This window comes from Bombus fervidus, chromosome 9, assembly GCF_041682495.2.
Source record: "Bombus fervidus isolate BK054 chromosome 9, iyBomFerv1, whole genome shotgun sequence".
Lineage (NCBI taxonomy): Eukaryota > Metazoa > Arthropoda > Insecta > Hymenoptera > Apidae > Bombus > Bombus fervidus.
In genome coordinates, this window is record NC_091525.1 from 3,419,440 (window position 1) to 3,439,055 (window position 19,616).

General features: G+C 42.0%; 1 long non-coding RNA gene across 1 annotated transcript; it reads right to left on the bottom strand.

Annotated features, from left to right (window-relative positions):
* Positions 1 to 291: 291 nt before the first annotated feature.
* On the bottom strand, positions 292 to 826 carry LOC139991245 (uncharacterized). The gene is made up of 3 exons (XR_011800768.1): positions 642 to 826; positions 486 to 557; positions 292 to 408 (listed from the first exon to the last, which is right to left on the bottom strand). It is a non-coding gene; the product is annotated as an uncharacterized lncRNA (long non-coding RNA).
* Positions 827 to 19,616: the final 18,790 nt, after the last annotated feature.

The window sequence follows — 19,616 nt, forward strand, 5'->3', positions numbered from 1 at the left end:
ATCGAAGCAAGGAGCTCCAGGACAAAGTTCGCTGAACTCACGCATACACCAATAACGCACAACAGGGGAAATTCCCTTTCTCCCAGAAGCATGGTGACGAAGACGTGCCACCAAAACCTCTCCGGGAATTTCATTTGCAAAACGAACTTTTACACAACGATCGGTATCAACGACTTCAACCAGAGGGGATTCCCACTCCAATACGACGGTCTCTGCATCGAAGAAACTCTCATCGACAGTAACAAAATTATCAAAACTCAACTCCGACGGAAAATCCACGGCTTCGGCATCAATGTCGAATATTTCCTCCGACCACTCTGGTACTTGTGGTTCATCACAGCGCCGCATGCGTTTGATGGGTCTTCTCGAGTCGCCCATGGGTTTTTCGGAATCCCTCTTTCGCTTGCGCTGAAACAACACAATATAGTTTAAATAGAACGAAACAGAACGAATCAAGCGGATTAAAAACAAGACAAAACACGCACCAGAGAAGTCTGGATAGGAACCCCTGATGGAAATGCCTCCGCAAACATTGTTCAAACATCGATCACCGAAGCCTAGACAAACAACAAGAAAAGGGAAAAGGATCAAAATCACGAAAACAACCATAATATGCAAATATCCATCTAAACCAAACTTACGCAAACTAACTCGAAGGAGGAGGCCCTTGTTGTGGGAGAGCAACGGATCGCGCGTGTTGCCCGAGCAAACATCGAAATGATAATGATGCTGCAGCCGCCAGCCCTTGCACGTGCCGAAGAAACACAGGTAAATCCCACGGTACAAACGTGGAAGTTTCTCGAGAAGACTAGATCAGCATGGAACGCTTCAAGCCTCCTAGACGCTAGCTCAGCAGAAACACTGGACCGATGGGAACTAAGTCGAGATATGGAATTTACATTACCTCACGTACGATTTCAGGAAGCCCAAAACTGCAACATCCCGATTCCCACAGAAGCGTACCCCCAGTGGACCACCACCACCACCACCACCTCTTGGGGGATGGCATTATAAATAAGCGTAGCAACATAGAGCAGCGCTTATTATTCCGTGTGCATTATAACGTTTTATATCGTGTTCATTATATCGTGTTCATTATAACGTTTTATATCGTGCGTTTAGAAATTTTGTAGCATATTGCGTTCCGGCGGTCTTTAGTTGTTCAGGCAAGAAAAGAGAGTCGCGACTAAGAAAAAGTTTTGAAGTCCTCATTTCCTCGCTTAGACAAAAGAAAGCACATTGTAATTGCGGTATTAATCCGGTTAGTAATTTGTAAAGTGTGTACCGAAACAAATAAATAAAGTAAAAGTTTGATAATAAATTATAACCGAGTTCGAGAAATAAGCCCAGAAATAAAAAACACCGACGACCATTAGAGCAGGCGAAGTAATAGCACCCGACAGCACTTATTTCTCAAGGTAAGAAAATTAATTTTAAAAATTTCCTTCTTCTCTGATAATTTCGTTGCACTCGAGAATCGAACTAGAATCGATCTCGTTTTATTTCCGTGAACGGTTTGAAGACAAAATCACTCTTTTAAACTTTAAACAAAGGGGTTGTTCGCTGTGTTGGCTTGTGCAAACGGTGTTTTCAGTTACTGAAACACCCACTGATCTTCGCATTCCTCCTCCCATTGTTGGCAAAATATTGCCCGTCTTTGGGCAAGGCTTGCGAAATCACACAAGTTCTGCACAGAGAGGATCGTTAGAATCAACCTCGATTATCAAACTTAAAAAGGCACGAAAATCGTGGCAATAGAATCCATCGTAGCAAATGAACTGAGCTTTGGTTCTAACGACAAACTACTATAGCGAAATTAAAAGAGAAGCAGAAGGCAAACGTAAAAATAAATTTATATCAAACAACGAAAAATTCCACATTCTCATCCAATCCATCAATGCGAAAATTCTTATTCTACCTCCTCTAACACTAATATATACATCTACACACACACATATATATATATAGGTAACAATCTAAACAATTCCACATTCAAACAAAAATCCGCTCAACGAGGACAAATATTTATTGTACCCAGCTTTAATCCTCTCCTGTGCTAGTATCCCTGCACATAGCAGGTTAGCAGAAAAGTGGAATCCGGTTGCCAGGTGCATTAAACTCTAGTCGACGGTACCCGTAACGTTTAAAATAAATAAAAATTTGAAATAGGCCTTAGACTATTTCTGGTGGCAGCAACTACCGTATTAATCAGAAACCCAAATAAATATTTCAACACAATAATATCATTTCAATATTTCCCTTCCGATTAAACTCTAAATAAAACGGAAAATAAATTAAGCAAAATTTTAATTTGAATTTGATATTAACAAATAAATACGTAACAATATGTCCTCGTTTGAACGTTCATTTTACTCCATTTTACACGCCGAATGTAGTGCACCACCGTTTCAGAGTCGAAACAAGCCCAGGCGATCGCAAAACGCGATCTTTCGTCAAATTTTGGTGAAAATCCAGTGTAAGTTCCTTCTCGTTGGAGATATGTCGACGTTCAAACGCCCATATCACTCGATGCTACGCGCAGAACATAGTGCACGCTGCCTTAAGCGTTGAAACAAGCCCAACAACTCGCAAAACGCGATAATTCGTCGATTTTGATGAAAATCGAATGAAATTTCTTCCCGCTGGAGATATTTCGTCGTTAAAACGCTCATTCTACTCCATTTTACACGCCGAATGTAGTGCACCACCGTTTCAGAGTGGAAACAAGCCCAGGCGCTCGCAAAACGCGATCTTTCGTCGAATTTGTGGAAAATCGACTGTAATTTCCTTCCCGTTGGAGATATGTCATCGTTGAAAAGCACATTTTACTCCATTTTACACGCCGAATGCAGTGCACCACAGTCTCAGAGTGGAAACAAGCCCAGGCGCTCGCAAAACGCGATCTTCCCTCAAATTTTGATGAAAATCAAATGTAATTTCCTTCCCGTTGGAGATATTTCGTCGCTTAAACGCTCATTTCACTCCATTCTACACGCCGAATGTAGTGCACCACGGTTTCAGAGTGGAAACAAGCCCAGGCGCTCGCAAAACGCGATCTTCCCTCAAATTTTGATGAAAATCAAATGTAATTTCCTTCCCGTTGGAGATATTTCGTCGTTAAAACGCTCATTCTACTCCATTTTACGCGCCGAATGTAGTGCACCACCGTATCAGAGTGGAAACAAGCCCAGGCGCTCGCAAAACCCGATCGTTCGTAAAATTTTGACAAAGCGACTGTAATTTCCTCCTCGTTGGAGATATGTCGACGTTTAGACGCCCATATCACTCGATTTTACGCGCAGAACATAGTGCGCGATGCCTTAAGCGTTGAAACAAGCCCAGGCGCTCGCAAAACCCGATCGTTTGTCAAATTTTGATGAAAATCGACTGAAATTCCTTCCCGTTGGAGATATTTCGTCGTTTAAACGCTCATTTTACTCCATTTTCACGCCGAATGTAGTGCACCACCGTTTCAGAGTGGAAACAAGCCCAGGCGCTCGCAAAACCCGATCGTTTTGTCAAATTTTGATGAAAATCGACTGTAATTTCCTTCCCGTTGGAGATATTTCGTCGTTTAAACGCTCATTTTACTCCATTTTACACGCCGAATGTAGTGCACCACCGTTTCAGAGTGGAAACAAGCCCAGGCGCTCGCAAAACCCGATCGTTCGTGAAATTTTGACGAAAATCGACTGAAATTCCTTCCCGTTGGAGATATTTCGTCGTTTAAACGCTCATTTTATTCCATTTTACACGCCGAATGCAGTGCACCTCCGTTTCAGAGTGGAAACAAGCACAAGCGCTCGCAAAACCCGGCCGTTCGTAACATTTTGACGAAAATCGACTGTAATTCCTTCCCGTTGGAGATATTTCGTCGTCTAAGCGCTCATTTTACTCGATTTTACGCGCAGAACATAGTGCACGATGCCTTAAGCGTTGAAACAATCCCAGGCGCTCGCAAAACCCGATCGTTTGTCAAATTTTGATGAAAATCGACTGAAATTCCTTCCCGTTGGTGATATTTCGTCGCTTAAACGCTCATTTTACTCCATTTTCACGCCGAATGTAGTGCACCATCGTTTCAGAGTGGAAACAAGCCCAGGCGCTCGCAAAACCCGATCGTTCGTGAAATTTTGACGAAAATCGACTGTAATTCCTTCCCGTTGGTGATATTTCGTCGTTTAAGCGCTCATTTTACTCGATTTTACGCGCAGAATGTAGTGCACCACCCTTTCAGAGTGGAAACAAGCCCAGGCGCTCGCAAAACCCGATCGTTTGTCAAATTTTGATGAAAATCGACTGAAATTCCTTCCCGTTGGAGATATTTCGTCGTTTAAACGCTCATTTTACTCTATTTTACACGCCGAATGTAGTGCACCTCCGTTTCAGAGTGGCAACGAGCCGAAGCGCTCGCAAAACCCGATCGTTCGTAAAATTTTAACGAAAATCGGCTGTAATTTCCTTCCCGTTGGAGATATTTCGTCGTCTGAACGCTCATTTTACTCCATTTTACACGCAGAATGTAGTGCAGCTCCGTTTCAGAGTGGAAACAAGCCAAGGCGCTCGCAAAACCCGATAGTTGTCAAATTTTGATGAAAATCGACTGAAATTCCTTCCCGTTGGAGATATTTCGTCGTTTAAACGCTCATTTTACTCCATTTTACACGCAGAATGTAGTGCACCTCCGTTTCAGAGTGGGAACAAGCCGAGGCGGTCGCAAAACCCGATCGTTCGTAAAATTTTGATGAAAATCGACTGTAATTCCTTCCCGTTGGAGATATTTCGTCGTTTGAACGCTCATTTTACTCCATTTTACTGTTACGTATTTATTTGTTTTAAGTCAAGTGGAGATTGAAATTTTGTAAAAAATTTTTTCTTTTGATTTAGAGTTTATTCGGAAGGGAAATATTGAAATGATATTATTGTGTATGAATTATTTATTTGGATTTCTGATTAATACGGTAGTTGCTGCCACCAGAAATAGTCTAAGGACTATTTCAAATTTTTATTTATTTCAAACGTTACGGGTAGCGTCGACTAGAGTTTAGTGCTACTGGCAAAACCGATTCCACTTTTCGGCTAACCTGCTATGTGCAGGGATACTAGCACGGGAGAGGATTAAAGCTGGGTACAATATTTGAATGTCAAATTTTTTCGTTGCTTGTTGTGGATTTATTTTTTTACGTTTGCCTTCTTCTTTTCTTTTAATTTCGCTATAATAGTTTGTTGTTAGAACCAAAGCTCAGTTCATTTGTTACGATGGATTCTATTGCCACGATTTTCTTGCCTTTGGGTTTGATTATCGAGGATGATTCTAACGATCCTCTCTGTGTGGAACTTGTGTGATTTCGCAAGCCTTGCCCAAAGACGGGCAATATTTTGCCAACAATGGGAGGAGGAATGCGAAGATCGATAGGTGTTTTCGATAATCGAAAACACCGTTTGCACAAGCCAACACAGCGAACGATCCTTCGGGTTAAATTTTCAAAGAAAATTATTCTACTATTTCTCTCTTTTTTATAATTGCATGCGATGATGGCAAGAAAATCGGTTAATAGCAATGCCGGTATTGCTTTTAATTTTTGATCGACGTCAACGATGTATTTAATGGTCCTCTCTGCGCGGGACTTGTGTGATTTCGCAAGCCTTGCCCAAAGACGGGCAATATTTTGCCAACAATGGGAGGAGGAATGCGAAGATCAGTGGGTGTTTCAGTAGCTGAAAACACCGTTTGCACAAGCCAACACAGCGGACAACCCCTTTGTTTAAAATTTAAAATAGTGATTTTACCTTCAAACCGTTCACGAAAATAAAACGAGATCGATGATAGGTAATTCTCGAGTGCGACGAAATTATCAGAGAAGAAGGAAATTTTTAGAATTAATTTTCTTACCTTGAGAAACAAGTGCTGTCGGGTGCCATTACTTCGTCTGCTCTGATGGTCGTCGGTGCTTTTATTTCTGGGTTTATTTCTCGAACTCGGATATAATTTATTATCAAACTTTTACTTTATTTATTTATTTCGATACACGGTTTACAAATTACTAGCCGGATTAATACCGCAATTACAATGTGTTTTTCCTTCGTGTCTAAGAGATGGAATGTGAACTTCAAAATAAATTTTTCTTAGTCGCGACTCTTCTCTCTTTTTTTTTTTTTGGACAACTAAAGACCGCCGAAACGTAAAAATAATAATGGACTTTAATAATGACGAACGCTTTAATAATAAAGAACTTTTATAAAAATGAACTTTTATAACAATGGACTTTTATAAAAAAAATGAACACTTTTATAATAATCGACCTTTTTAACAATGAAAATGAGTACTTTAATAATAAAGAACTTTTATAGTAATGCGCTAAGAATGAACACTTTTATAGTAATCGACTTTTAATAATGAGCCTCTAAAAAACTGAACTTTAATAACAAAACTGTACTTTAATAAAAACTGGACTTTAATAAAAACTGGACTTTTATAATAATGAACTTTTATAACAAACTGGACTTTTATAATAATGAACTTTTATAACAAACTGGACGCTGCGCTATGTTGCTACGCTTATTTATAATGCCATCCCCACGAGGTGGTGGTGGTGGTGGTGGTCCACTGGGGGTATCCTTCCGTGGAAATCGGGATTTTGCAGTTTGGGCTTTTTGAAATCGTACGTGAGAAAATGTAAGTTCCATATCTCGACGTGGTTCCCATCGGTCCAGTGTTTCTGCTGAGCTAGCGTCTGGGAGACTTGGAGCGTGCCATGCTGATCTAATCTTTTTTTTTTTTTTTTTTGAGAAACTTCTACGTTTGTACCGTGGGATTTACTTGTGTTTCTTCGGCACGTGCAAGGGCAACCGTTCCATGCTGGTCTAGTCTTTTCGAGAAGCTTCCACGTTTGTACCGTGGGAATTACCTGTGTTTCTTTTTTTGTTCAATATATATATATATATATATATATATATATATGTCGGAGATGAAAGGACAACGGGGTCACCCGTTGGAATTGCTTGGAAAAGCCTCAATATCATTCACGAAATAACCCAGACACAGTCATTCGAAACTTGAGACAATGAGCTTAGGCTCGAGGCGACAACCGGTCGCCGAGCGTAGCCGCGGTCACGGGATGAATGTTTCACTTAACAGAAAAGTACCAATATTGTGAGACACACGTTGTATTAACAATCAAACCCTGGGCAAGAGCAATGTCGCAGTTATGCGAGTCTGCCTAGCAACGGTAACAGTTTGTTGGTATCCCAGGCCAATGTTAAACAAAGCCAACGCAACCGTAAGGAAAAGAAAGTTTCCTTTACTCAATTATTCTTGAGATCTCCTTGGTGAGTGACACATCGTCTAGAGAGCAATATAAAGAGCGTCATTGTGAGCGATACTTTTGTGTGTAGAAATTCTATTCTGAGTTTAATAAAAGTGAGCCCGTGGACCGTGGATTCGCTATATCGAATCTAAGATCATTGCCATCAGCGTTTAGTTACTATTGTTATTGTTCAAACTTATTTCTTCTGTATTTGTGTTAATAAACGTTATCTTGATTGTGAAACTACAATGAACAATCCAAGCGAAGATTCTTTACACGCCCATAATCAAAACTCAAACAATTCTACTCCGACATCAGAAGTGGGATCGTCGCCGTTTATAACGTTGGACCAGCTCATAGCCATCATGAATCAATCCAGAGGACAAAGGGAGAGCGTGGAACCGAAAGAAATATCTTTACCAGAATTTAATCCTGATAACGCAGGCGCCGATCCAGCCGCATGGTGCTTAACTGCTAATCAGCTCATGGAGGAAATGCCCATTAAAAATAACGAATTACTTCGTACTGTAAGCCGTGCGCTGAAGGGCACTGCTGCGCAGTGGCTCACGCATATACCGACCGCCGTAGGCTTTACTTGGGCAAAGTTTAAAGAACAATTTCTTGCGCGTTTCGGTGGAAAGGAGACGGCAACCTCAGCGTTGATGAAGATGCTGGCCGAACCTCAGCTGGAGGGTGAATCTACGGGAGCCTATGGTATGCGTCTCCGCTCTCTCCTTGGAGCAAGGTGGGAACATTTGACAATAACTGAAGTAATCAACGCCGTCGTTCTTTACCACCTGAGTTTACGTGACGAGTGTGTCGAGAAGATAGCGCTTACAACTGATGTGAGGACTATGGATGAATTTGCGGCGGAAATGAACGCTTTTCATTACGCGAAGAAGAGGCTGACGCCTTCGTCAAGAACTCCATCGGCAGGCCTCGAAGCAAAACGACGGAAGCTGTCTGACCCCCGGATTAAGTGTCATTATTGTGGAGTTCCCGGACACAAAATGGCGGAGTGCCGTACGAAGATGAAGGCCGAAAAACAGGAGACTACACGACGCCCGGAGAAAAGTCGACCAGCTGTATCATCCAAGGTGTCCTGTTTCAAGTGCCGCGAGGAGGGCCATATCGCACCTGACTGTCCGTTATTGCGGAAAACAAACCGCGATACTGATAACGAACGTCGAGTAAACTCCTGTGTGGTGGAGTCTCCAATGGGTAAATTAAGTCACCTGGGAATTTCAAGAGTTTTGTCGGGATAAACAGATTAAACTACACCTAATAGCAACCGGTGCTAGTAGAGCGAATGGACAGGTAGAGCGTACTATGGGTACGTTGAAAAGTATGTTTACGACAGTAGAGACGACCGGACGTTCCTGGCAAGTCGCGATCGGAGAGATTCAATTAGCCTTGAATTGCACCACCAATCGTGTGACTAAATCGAGTCCGTTGGAATTATTAATTGGTAAAACGGCTAGACCCTATGGATTATTACTACCTGGAAATATCGAGGAAAGGGAAGTAGACATCTCCAACGTAAGACAGCAGGCTATACAAAGTATAGAGAACAGCGCTAAGTATGATAAGGAAAGATTTGACAAAACGAAAGCAAAAGTTGTTAAATTTAATGTCGGTGATTTTGTATTAAAGAAAAACGAGGAAAGAAATCAAACGAAACTAGATCCGAAATTTAGGGGTCCATTTGTGATATCAGAAATTCTGGAGGGAGACAGATACATTTTAAAAACGTTAGATGGCAAACGGTCGTATAAATACAGCCATGATAGGCTGAAGAAAATGCCTGATAGTTGCGTTCCTACTGAGTTAGACGTCTGCGGTGGGGGTGAGAGCACTGGCCGTAGCGATGCGAGTGCCCCGGCCTCAGAGGAGGATCACTTTGACCACAGCACTTGATAAAATGAGTTTGAGAGCGCCCAGTGGGGTGATACTATGAGTTCACTGTTTTCGTGGCACTATGGTAATAACATCTAACATAGTGTTCGCACGAGCGCCCAGTGGGGCGATACGATGAATCTGTGAGCGCCCAGTGGGGCGATATGATGAGTCTGTGAGTGCCCAGTGGGGCAATACTATGAGTTCAATGGTTTCGTGGCACTATGGTGATAACATCTGACATAGTGTTCGCACGAGTGCCCAGTGGGGCAATACGATGAGTTTTCACAAATGCTCAATGTGGTAACATGATCCATAGAAGTGAGAGTCGTTGAGGTGCGAGATCGAGGATGGTCCATCTTACCATTACGCTCGGACTGATAATTCACAGAACGCAACTAGTACTTCGAATATTAATCATAACGTTTCGAATTTCTGTTCTCTTTTAACTCTTTCTTTATCAAACATCCGATCAGAATTTTTGTTGTCAAACTGGACCCTTGACCTATTTTAATATTTAGTACAATTGTAAATAACACCAATTATATCGAGTCTAACATAAGGAAGACCCAATATTCTAGATACACCCGAGGACGTGTGACAGTCAGGATGGCCGTGTCGGAGATGAAAGGACAACGGGGTCACCCGTTGGAATTGCTTGGAAAAGCCTCAATATCATTCACGAAATAACCCAGACACAGTCATTCGAAACTTGAGACAATGAGCTTAGGCTCGAGGCGACAACCGGTCGCCGAGCGTAGCCGCGGTCACGGGATGAATGTTTCACTTAACAGAAAAGTACCAATATTGTGAGACACACGTTGTATTAACAATCAAACCCTGGGCAAGAGCAATGTCGCAGTTATGCGAGTCTGCCTAGCAACGGTAACAGTTTGTTGGTATCCCAGGCCAACGTTAAACAAAGCCAACGCAACCGTAAGGGAAAGAAAGTTTCCTTTACTCAATTATTCTTGAGATCTCCTTGGTGAGTGACACATCGTCTAGAGAGCAATATAAAGAGCGTCATTGTGAGCGATACTTTTGTGTGTAGAAATTCTATTCTGAGTTTAATAAAAGTGAGCCCGTGGACCGTGGATTCGCTATATCGAATCTAAGATCATTGCCATCAGCGTTTAGTTACTATTGTTATTGTTCAAACTTATTTCTTCTGTATTTGTGTTAATAAACGTTATCTTGATTGTGAAACTACAATGAACAATCCAGGCGAAGATTCTTTACACGCCCATAATCAAAACTCAAACAATTCTACTCCGACATATATATATATATCCATTGTAAAGTTATCCTTTTTGTTAAATATATGTGTAATTTTATATTTCCCTCATTTTGTTAAGGTTATCTTTTTTTTGTTTATGTTTATTAAATATATATGTATTTAATTTTATATTTCCCCCTTTTTTTTTGTTAAATATATATATATATATGTCGGAGATGAAAGGACAACGGGGCCACCCGTTGGAATTGCTTGGAAAAGCCTCAATAGCATTCACGAAATAACCCAGACACAGTCATTCGAAACTTGAGACAATGAGCTTAGGCTTGAGGCGACAACCGGTCGCCGAGTGTAGCCACGGTCACGGGATGAACGTTACACCTAACAGAGATACGAAGTTACATAGCTTTCCTTTAAAGAATTGGCCGTAACGGCACTTGGCAATGAGACATTCCAGCAGCCACGCACAGACCCCATTCTTTGGGTGAGATGGTCGCCAGATGCCAACGCATAACTAAAGTCCTTTAGATCGGCAAACAGTCTTTGTTATATCAGCCCATGTGTCTGTCGCCTGTTGCGGCAGGATACGTGAGGTCTGCTTTCCTTAAGTACGACGTTTCCCGCTAGGAACTCTCTCTCTCGAGAGCGGCTAGCATCCTTTTCTAATCGCCAACATGGAGATTAACCAATTAACAGCTACGTCTATTTCCCTCACCCTCCGGGCGGAGGTTTTCCTTGACGAATCCTATGACCCCGTGCCCTTAGGCACATCCCACCATAGTTTTCCTTTGCAGCGTCGTCGCGACGGAGAGGCATTCTTTTTCTTACAGTTGCACTAGTTAGTTACCTATTGTGTTTGTACGATCAGTGAATACTCTACGTCTTAGAAAAGAGTTGATCAAGCGATCCTTGCATCACAAGGAGTAAGTCGAGTTCGACTTAGAAGTAAAGTAGATCAGATATCCCGTGGGCCGTGGATTCGCTATATCGAATCTAAGGTCATTGTCATCAGCGTCTAGTTACCATTGTTATTGTTCAGACTTATTCCTTCTGTATTTGTGTTAATAAACGTTATCTTGATTGTGAAGCTACAATGAACAATCCAGGCGAAGATTCTTTACACGCCCATAATCAAAACTCAAACAATTCTACTCCGACATATATATTTTTACATTTATATTTGACAATGTAGTTGCGCATAGAATTTATTAAAGAATAATGTGTTTTCATGATTTGTTTCTTGCGCCTGATTTCCATTAATCCCTAATATTCCTGTCGCCATAACGCGTGTTATTGTGTCGCGTGTAAATCTAACCTGGCCGCTCATAAATGTCATCAGTGAGGTTATAGTGGCGGGTCTTTAGTTTTGTTTGATATCGAAGTAATTTTATGTTGCTTGTTTTTCCTTATTCTACCGCAATTAGAACATTTATTTATTTAAAGTGACAATAGTATCGTTCGTGTGAATATACATATATATATATTTATATTGTTTGTCATTTTAATATGACTAATGTTTTGTAATTTTTCGATAGTGTTTAATTTTATATTTCCCCCTTTTTTAATTGAATATATATATATATTTTTACATTTATATTTGACAATGTAGTTGCGCGTAGAATTTATTAAAGAATAATGTGTTTTCATGATTTGTTTCTTGCGCCTGATTTCCATTAATCCTTAATATTCATGTCGCCATTACGCGTGTTATTGTGTCGCGTGTAAATCTAACATGGCTGCTCATAAATGTCATCAGTGAGGTTATAGTGGCGGGTCTTTAGTTTTGTTTAATATCGAAGTAATTTTCTGTCGCTTGTTTTTCCTTATTCTACCGCAATTAGAACATTTGTTTATTAATATTGTTATTATTACTTTAAGGTGACAATAGTATTGTTCGTGTGAATATACATATACATATATATATATATATGTCGGAGTAGAATTGTTTGAGTTTTGATTATGGGCGTGTAAAGAATCTTCGCCTGGATTGTTCATTGTAGTTTCACAATGAAGATAACGTTTATTAACACAAATACAGAAGGAATAAGTCTGAACGATAACAATGGTAACTAGACGCTGATGACAATGACCTTAGATTCGATATAGGGAATCCACGGCCCACGGGATATCTGATCTACTTTACTTCTAAGTCGAACTCGACTTACTCCTTGTGATGCAAGGATCGCTTGATCAACTCTTTTCTAAGACGTAGAGTATTCACTGATCGTACAAAAACAATAGGTAACTAACTAGTGCAACTGTAAGAAAAAGAATGCCTCTCCGTCGCGACGACGCTGCAAAGGAAAACTATGGTGGGATGTGCCTAAGGGCACGGGGTCATAGGATTCGTCAAGGAAAACCTCCGCCCGGAGGGTGAGGGAAATAGACGTAGCTGTTAATTGGTTAATCTCCATGTTGGCGATTAGAAAAGGATGCTAGCCGCTCTCGAGAGAGAGAGTTCCTAGCGGGAAACGTCGTACTTAAGGAAAGCAGACCTCACGTATCCTGCCGCAACAGGCGACAGACACATGGGCTGATATAACAAAGACTGTTTGCCGATCTAAAGGACTTTAGTTATGCGTTGGCATCTGGCGACCATCTCACCCAAAGAATGGGGTCTGTGCGTGGCTGCTGGAATGTCTCATTGCCAAGTGCCGTTACGGCCAATTCTTTAAAGGAAAGCTATGTAACTTCGTATCTCTGTTAGGTGTAACGTTCATCCCGTGACCGTGGCTACACTCGGCGACCGGTTGTCGCCTCAAGCCTAAGCTCATTGTCTCAAGTTTCGAATGACTGTGTCTGGGTTATTTCGTGAATGCTATTGAGGCTTTTCCAAGCAATTCCAACGGGTGGCCCCGTTGTCCTTTCATCTCCGACACGGCCATCCTGACTGTCACACGTCCTCGGGTGTATCTAGAATATTGGGTTTTCCCCCTGTTAGACTCGATATCATTGATGTTATTTACAATTTGACTAAGTATTAAAATAGGTCAAGGGTCCGGTTTGACAACAAAAATTTTGGTCAGATGTTTGATAAAGAGAAAGTTAAAAGAGCGCGGAAATTCGAAACGTTATGATTGATATTCGAAGTACTAGTCGCATTCTGTGAATTATCTGTCCGAGCGTAAGGGCATAATGGACCATTCTCGATCTCGTACCTCAACGGCTCTCACTTCTCTGGATCATAATACCACACTGAGCATTTGTGAAAACTCATCGTATTGCCTCACTGGGCACTCGCAAACTCATTGTATCGCCCTACTGGGCACTCTCAAACTCATCGTATCGCCCTACTGGGCACTCGTGCGAACACTGTACCATAGTGCCACGAAAACATTGAACTCATAGTATCGCCCCATTGGGCACTCGCAAACTCATCATATCGCCCTACTGGGCACTCGTGCGAACACTATACCATAGTGCCACGAAAACCATTGAACTCATCGTATCAAGCGCTGTGGTCAAAATGATCCTCCTCTGAGGCCGGGGCACTCGCATCGCCATGGCCACTGCTCTCACCCTCACCGCAGACGTCCAATTCAGTAGGAACGCAACTATCAGGCATTTTTTTTAGCCTATCATGGCTGTATTTATACGACCGTTTGCCGTCTAACGTTTTTAAAATGTATCTATCTCCTTCCAAAATTTCTGATATCACAAATGGACCCCTAAATTTCGGATCTAGTTTCGTTTGATTCCTTTCCTCGTTTTTCTTTAATACAAAATCACCGATATTGAATTTAACTACTTTTGCTTTCGTTTTATCGAATCTTTCTTTATCGTACTTAGCGCTGTTTTCTATACTTTGTACGGCCTGTTGTCTTACGTTGGAGATGTCTACTTCCTTTTCCTCGATATTTTCGGATAGTAATAACCCATAGGGTCTTGCCGTTTTACCAATTAATAGTTCTAACGGACTCGATTTAGTTACACGGTTGGTCGTACAATTTAAGGCTAATTGAATCTCTCCGATCGCGTCTTGCCAGGATCGTCCGGTCGTTTCTACTGTCGTGAACATATTTTTCAACGTCCCCATAGTACGCTCTACCTGTCCGTTAGCTCTACTAGCACCGGTGGCTATTAGGTGAAGTTTGATTTGTTTATCCTGACAAAACTCTTGAAATTCCTTACCGGTAAAACATCGCCCTTGGTCCGCTATTACCCGAGAAGGGCTACCGAATAAGAATATGGCAGATTTGAGTGCCTTAACGGTGCTAAGTGAATCTATCTTACGAGTATGATGTAAGTACACGAATTTAGTAAAGGCATCGATTAAGACAATGACATATTCCTTCGAATCATTCTTGCCGCTCAATTTTCCCGTTAGATCTACGTGAATCGTATGCCAGGGTATGCTGGTCTTAGGTATGGGATGTAACTCGGCTTGTATTTTGCCTGAATTTGTCTTAGAAATCTGACAAGCATGACAGTTCTCTACGAATTTGCGAACATATTTCGCCATTCCTTCGAACCAGTAATACTCGTACAGTTTCTCGAGCGTTTTATCCCAACCTAAGTGCATAATCGCCTGGTGTACGTGATTAATGACGGACCACCTAAAGCCTCTTGGTACAATGGGCAGGCAGAGGGTCCTGCCCCTTCTTTGTATCTTACGGTAAAGGGTACCGGATCGTAACTCGTACGTATTCGCGATGCCTTCCGCGAGCTCGTCGTTTTTCAATTTATTGACGATTTCAGAGATTTGGGGATCGCGACGCTGTTCTGCTAGGAGCCAATCCTTTGAAATTTCGGTGAGATTAATCCTCTTTTCCTCGATCTCGCTAGTAGGGGTAGGGTCGCTGTCGACAGGGTTACGCGAAAAGAAATCTACATGAGTCATGCGTTTACCTTCTCGGTACATGATGTCGAACGTAAAAGTCTGTAAATAGGCCCACCACCTATAAACTCGGTCGGTCAATTTTACTTTATTGCGAGCTGCCTTCAACGAATTGCAGTCAGTAACAACAAGAAATTCCCGTCCGTACAGATAGTGACGGAAGTATTTAATGGCGTTTACAACTGCCAGCGTCTCTAATTCATAAGAATGATATCTAGATTCCGCGGGACTCGTCCTCTTACTATAGTATTCTACTACCCGGTTTTTGCCTTCAATTTTGTGCATTAAAATTGCCCCATATCCGTCCGAACTAGCGTCCGTATGTAGTTCGATTGGGTAATTTGGGTTGAATATTACTAACACCGGCTCACTCGTCAGGACGGAAATTATTTTTTGTCTTATACTTTCGTGCCTATCTGTCCAAATCAAGTTTTTACTACCGGAGGTAAGCGCGTACAGCGGTTTCATTACTTGCGAAAATTTAGGTACGAATTTTCTAAAGTAGGAGGCTAAACCTATGAATTGTCTAAGTTGAGTGACAGTTGTCGGTGCAGATAAAGAAGTCAATGCTTGTATTTTACCAGGGTTGGGGCGAACCTCTCCGTTGTGGATCACGTATCCGAGATAAAGAACCGACGTCTTTAAGAAAGAGCATTTGGAAAAATTGAAAGAGAACCCGGCGTTTACGAGGGTATTTAATACAATGTACAATCTATCCAGGGCTTCGTCTACCGACTCAGCAATAATTAAGACATCATCTAGGTAAACAACGACGTAAGAATATGCGAGATCGCCCAACGCGTTTAGAATGGCCCTCTGGAAAACGGACGGTGCATTCTTCAATCCGAACGGCATCGTTAGATACTCGTACTGGCCATCAGGGGTGACAAATGCTGTGTATTCCGTCGAACTGGGGTGAATGGGAATTTGATGAAACCCGCTGGCCATGTCCAGGCTAACGAAGTATTTCGCTTTTTGTAATCTCGCGACTTGGTCTGCAATAAGGGGTAGGGGATACCGGTCCGCGATCGTATTTTTATTTAGTTCCCGGAAATCCACACACAACCTATCCGAACCGTCCTTCTTTTTTACCAGTAGCATAGGGCTCGCGAACGGCGAGTTACTAGGCCTTATAATTCCCGCCTTAACTAATTCGCTTATTCGCTCGCGTACTGTGCTTCGCTCCGCCTCGCTTAATCTATAGGGGCTTCTTTGTACGGTGATGTTGGGATCGATCAAACGTATTTTCAACTGTCCCGTCTTTACGCGTGTACGCGGGAACCCCGTAATAAACGAACTCTTAAATTTTTCGAGGACAGAAATTAATCGGTCTCTATCTTCGCCGAGCACCTCGGTGTCGAGTTTGTTAATATCGATTTCGTTTTCGACGGTCTTATCACAACTATTGACGGCCTTTTCCCTGTTAATGGTGACACTATTTCGGGAAATATTCACGTTAAAACCTTGGTTTAGGATCTCGCGGCCTATCATGATGTCGTACGCTAGATAGCTGTCGTCGAGGATATGGAAAGTTATCTCCAACGCAAAATCGTTGATGCGCACTACGGACGAAACTTGCGATGTGCAATTAATACGATTGTTTCCCATCCCTCGCATTACCACTACATCGGTCGTTCTTTTGCCGGAAAATTTCGAAGCCATGGATTCTCTAATTAGCGAGCATTCGGCTCCAGAATCGAAACAAAATGAAAACGACTCACCCAGATGGCTTAATTTACCCGTCGGAGATTCCACCACGCAGGAGTTGACTTGACGTTCGTTATTGGAGTCGAGGTTTGTTTTCCGCAGTAACGGGCAGTGAGGCGCGATATGGCCCTCTTCGCGGCACTTGAAGCAGGACACCTTGGATGATGCAGCTGGTCGGCTTTTCTCCGGACGTCGTGTAGTCTCTCGTCCCTCGGTCTTCATCCTCGTACGGCACTCCGCTATTTTATGCCCGGGGACGCCGCACTGATGGCACTTAATCCGGGGGTCGGACGGCTTTCGTCGTTTTGCTTCGGGGCCTGCCGATGAAGTTGCTGAGGAAGGTGTCAGCCTCTTCTTCGCGTAGTGGAAAGCGTTCATCTCCGCCGCAAATTGATCCCTAGTCCTCACATCAGTTGTAAGCGCTATCTTCTCGACACGCTCGTCACGTAAACTCAGGTGATAAAGAACGGCGGCGTTGACTGCTTCGGTTATTGTCAAATGTTCCCACCTTGCTCCAAGGAGAGAGCGGAGACGCGTACCATAGGCTCCCGTAGATTCATCCTCCAGCTGAGGTTCGGCCAGCATCTTCATTAACGCTGAGGTTGCCGTCTCTTTTCCACCGAAACGCGCAAGAAATTGTTCTTTGAACTTTGCCCAAGTGAAGCCTGCGACGGTCGATATCTGCGTGAGCCACTGCGCAGCAGTGCCCTTCAGCGCACGGCTTACAGTAAGAAGTAGTTCGTTATTTTTAATGGGCCTTTCCTCCATGAGCTGATCGGCAGTTACGCACCATGCGGCTGGATCGGCGCCTGCGTTATCGGGATTAAATTCTGGTAAGGATACTTCCTTCGGTGCCACGCTCTCCCTTTGTCCTCTGGATTGGTTCATGATGGCCATGAGCTGGTCCAACGTTACAAACGGCGACGATCCCACTTCTGATGTCGGAGTAGAATTGTTTGAGTTTTGATTATGGGCGTGTAAAGAATCTTCGCCTGGATTGTTCATTGTAGTTTCACAATCAAGATAACGTTTATTAACACAAATACAGAAGGAATAAGTCTGAACGATAACAATGGTAACTAGACGCTGATGACAATGACCTTAGATTCGATATAGTGAATCCACGGCCCACGGGATATCTGATCTACTTTACTTCTAAGTCGAACTCGACTTACTCCTTGTGATGCAAGGATCGCTTGATCAACTCTTTTCTAAGACGTAGAGTATTCACTGATCGTACAAAAACAATAGGTAACTAACTAGTGCAACTGTAAGAAAAAGAATGCCTCTCCGTCGCGACGACGCTGCAAAGGAAAACTATGGTGGGATGTGCCTAAGGGCACGGGGTCATAGGATTCGTCAAGGAAAACCTCCGCCCGGAGGGTGAGGGAAATAGACGTAGCTGTTAATTGGTTAATCTCCATGTTGGCGATTAGAAAAGGATGCTAGCCGCTCTCGAGAGAGAGAGTTCCTAGCGGGAAACGTCGTACTTAAGGAAAGCAGACCTCACGTATCCTGCCGCAACAGGCGACAGACACATGGGCTGATATAACAAAGACTGTTTGCCGATCTAAAGGACTTTAGTTATGCGTTGGCATCTGGCGACCATCTCACCCAAAGAATGGGGTCTGTGCGTGGCTGCTGGAATGTCTCATTGCCAAGTGCCGTTACGGCCAATTCTTTAAAGGAAAGCTATGTAACTTCGTATCTCTGTTAGGTGTAACGTTCATCCCGTGACCGTGGCTACACTCGGCGACCGGTTGTCGCCTCAAGCCTAAGCTCATTGTCTCAAGTTTCGAATGACTGTGTCTGGGTTATTTCGTGAATGCTATTGAGGCTTTTCCAAGCAATTCCAACGGGTGGCCCCGTTGTCCTTTCATCTCCGACATATATATATATATATATATATATATTTATATTGTGTGTGATTTTAATATGACTAATGTTTCGTAATTCTTCGATAGCGTTATTTATTGTTTTGAGTAGTTTATTTTATAGAGTGTTCGATAATATAAAACACACTCATACACACACGTATATATATATATGTATGTATATATACATATTTCTTCTGGCAGTGTAGTATTTATACCAAATGAAATGTTAATTATTTATTTTATATTAACTTCATTTAATAAGATAGAACACACACACGCGCACGTATATATGTATATATTTCTGGCAGTGTGATTTTCATTTAGATTCTTTAGCGATGTAATGTTGTGTATTTGAGGTTATGTGTCAATTATTTGATTTCATATATACATATATATCTTGTATTGTGACAAAATAGTACTGAAGGTTTTATTTCCAAATTATTGTGTGTTTAATGTGTTTTTACTTATTTGTGTTTGATGGTAGAATTTCTGTATGCAAGTCTTCAAGGCATTGCGGTGTTAATTATTTTGAACGTTTGGCCTATCGACAAGTTGTTACTTAGTCCCAAGTGTTACGTTTGTGTGTTCTATTTCTTTTATAGATTATTAGTAGTAGTTTAGTTTGGAATATAGATTATTTATATATATTTTTTTTTTATATATAGACATGCATGTTTCATAATGTAGTTCCTATTTTATAACTCTTTATCGGAATGTAGGCTAGTTTTAAGTATGTATCTTAGATTACTGATTTGATT